A 3,342-nucleotide genomic window follows, 5' to 3' on the forward strand; every position below is an offset into this window, starting at 1 on the left:
ACAAATTCTCCGTTGAGTCTCCAGAAAGGTACACACCTGCTGATCCCTTGATTTCAACTTTGTAAAACCCAGAGCAGAGGACCAGCTGAGTCACAGTGTGCCTGGATTTCTGACTTACAGAACAGTGAGAGAATAAATGAAAGTTGAGATGCTAAAGTTGTAACGTTTTATGGCATCAAAAGAAAGCTAATACCTTTCTCATTAAGCAAAATATTTTTGGTGGATCTTCAAGTAAGCCTTGATAATGATACGAGGAAGATCACAGCTTCAAATCCTGTGGCCGAGATTGTTTCACCTTCTAGAACCAGACTAAATGTGTCCAAGAGAGGTGGCCCTGGAAGGACTCTCAGCTACCTCCTGAAGGTGGATTTGGTATACAAAATAAATAGTACTTGGGAGGAATGGGACAACAACAAATCAGGGAAAGCACAGCACCAAAAGCCAAGAGTTCGGGGTACAGCAGAATTAATAGCAAGTGCACCTCAACTGCTCACTTCAGAGTGAGACTTGTTCAGCACACTTTTCTAAAGTAAATGTGTGCTAAGTGTGGTTCCCATGTTCCAATAAAAAGAAATAAAGTCTAGGCTGGTGTAAAATAACTTGGGAAATATCAATATCTTTTGATACACTCATCAAGTCTAATAATAAAGATTCCAATTATCAATAATACGTCATTCCAGAGACCATTTGTTCTGAAAAACATGATTTAAAACTAGAACACAAGGTATCCTGGCACGTAGACAATTCCATGTGAGTTCAATCTAGTTATTGAAAAAGGGAGGAGCATTTTCTTAGAATGGAAAAAAATTATTTTGCTTGTTCTGGAACAAAATATATATACACTAAGGTTAAAATAAATTCTTGTCTTGGTGCCCGGTAATTCCAAAAGGTGGCATTCTAATGCTACCTAAAAGTTAATGATACACATGACAAATCATAGCTGGTGAAACTTGAGTCTTCGCTCTTATGCACTTAAAGCTTACAAATAAAGAAGATGTAACATTAGCTAACTTATACTGAGATTTATTGTTAATAGGAGTCATAAGAGTACAAGGTGTTTTACAAAGCAAAAAATATTGGAAGACCAATTTTCTGCTCTCACGAGCTTAGTAAAATGTGTAAGCAGTAGCTAACAGGAAAAATATTAAGTCGTGATTTATAAAGTGACTACCAAAGGAAAACTGGGTATAGAAAAAAACAAGAGAATTGGAAAATGTCAGGGATTTGTGGGGAGAAAGAAGATTGCAAAAGTTTGAAGGAAGAATAGAAAGATGAGAGAAATGAAAAAGTTCTAAGAAATGAAGAAAGGGGGGAAAATGAAGATGAAGATGGAGGAAAAGACTTGCAGCTGTGAGACATGAAGCACTGCATTAGAAAGTATGTAGGATAGATTTCCTTGACAAACCTCTGAAATTAGATGATTGGGAAATACAACTCATTTCTTATAAAACTTGAGCTAATTTTCCCAAACAGTAGATACTGAACCAAACCTCTCATCCAAGCCGTATTATTCCATCTATAACAGATGGAATATATAAATAAAACCCCGTGTAAATCTAAATGCAGCTGAATTGTGAAAAACATAAAGAATTTAAGGAGGGGCGCCTGGGTGGTTCAGTCAGTTAAGTGTATGCCTTCAGCTAGGGTCATGATCTCAGGGCTCCCGGATGAAGCCCTGAGTTGAGCTCCATGCTCAACGGGGAATATGCCTCTCCCCGTTCCTCTCCTGTTGGCTGGTGCTCTCTCTCTGTCCAAATCTTTAAAAAAAAAAAAAAAGTTTAAGGATATTTTCGGGTTCTACTGTACAAGGAACTTCAGAAGATATATTCAAAAGCACTTGTTTTTTCTTTATATGGATATATTCTAGAAGAGTCCTGATGCTATAGCAATATGGAAATCAGACCCAATATTTTCCTGCAAGACCAACTTCCTGTATAGTGTATTCAGGGCTCAAACCATTTCCAGGAACTACCTTGTGGACATGGCAGCTATACAGACTTTTCTATATTCCCCAAATAGGTCATAGTCAAGGAATTACCCATTTTTAATGGTATTATCTTTTTATTGAGTCTTGAATATTCTTTATAAATTCTAGATATTGTTCATTTTCAAATATGTGATTTTCTTTTTTTTTTAAGATTTTATTTATCTGAGAGAGAAAGCACAAGCAGGGGAAAGGGAGAAGCAGACCCCTTGCTGAGCAGGGAGCCTGAAGCAGGGCTCAATCCCAGAACGCCGGGATCATGACCTCAGTAGAAGGCAGATACTTAACTGACTGAGCAACCCAGCCACCCCACAAATGTGATTTTCGAATATTTCTCCAGTCTATGACTTGTCTATTCATTTTCCCAACTGTCTGTCAAAGACCAACAAAAGTTCTTAATTTTGATGAAAGGAATTTTTTTTCTTATGGGTTACACCTTTGGTATCATACCGAAGAAATCTTTAACCCAAGATCACAAAGATTTTCTCCAATGTTTTCATCTATGCGTTTTATGCCTTAAGGTTTTGCTTTTAGGTCTATGATCCATCATGAGTAATTTTGTATACAGTGTAAAGTATGAGGTAAAATTCATTTTCTTAATTTTCTTTGCATATATATGTCAAACTGTTTTGGCACCAAGGGTTGAAAAGATTATCCTTTTTTCTAGTAAATTATCTTTGGAATTTCATCAAGAATCAATTCACTATATATTTGTCAGTCTGTTTCTGGGTTGACTACTCTTTACCATTGATCCACCTTCTATATTTCTAATTGCCACACCCATCTTGACTACTATCCCTTTATAGTAAGTCAGATGGTGTGAGTCCTCCAATTTTGTTTTTTTTTTTTCCCAATTGTTTCAGCTATCCTAGTTCTATATGAAATTTTAAATCTGCAATTTCTAGAAAAATCTTACTGGGATTTTTATTAGGATTGCATTAAATAGTGATTTGCCTAATGGAGCAAAGCTGAATCTCTGCCCCACCTGACCCCCTGCAATGCTTATTCAAAAACAACCTCTACAACTATTTTTTAAAAAGGATTGCATTAAATGTATAGATCATCAATTTGTGGGAAATTTATGTATTAACAATATTGAATCCTCCAATCCATGGATGTAGTATTTCTTTCCATTTATTTATGTCTTTGATTTCTTTCAGTATTTTATAATTTTTAAAATACAGGTTCTGCATATTTTTGTTAGATTTATTTCATTGTTTTGGTACTATTATAAATGATACTATGCTTTAAGTTTTAATTTCCAAATATTTGTTGGTGATAAGTGGAAATAAAATTTCTATTATTTTTGTTGATCTATCATGTGAATTTTCTAAAATGATTTAGGAGGTATAGGAACT

This window comes from Vulpes lagopus, chromosome 11 (genome assembly GCF_018345385.1).
Source record: "Vulpes lagopus strain Blue_001 chromosome 11, ASM1834538v1, whole genome shotgun sequence".
In the NCBI taxonomy this organism is placed as follows: Eukaryota; Metazoa; Chordata; class Mammalia; order Carnivora; family Canidae; genus Vulpes; species Vulpes lagopus.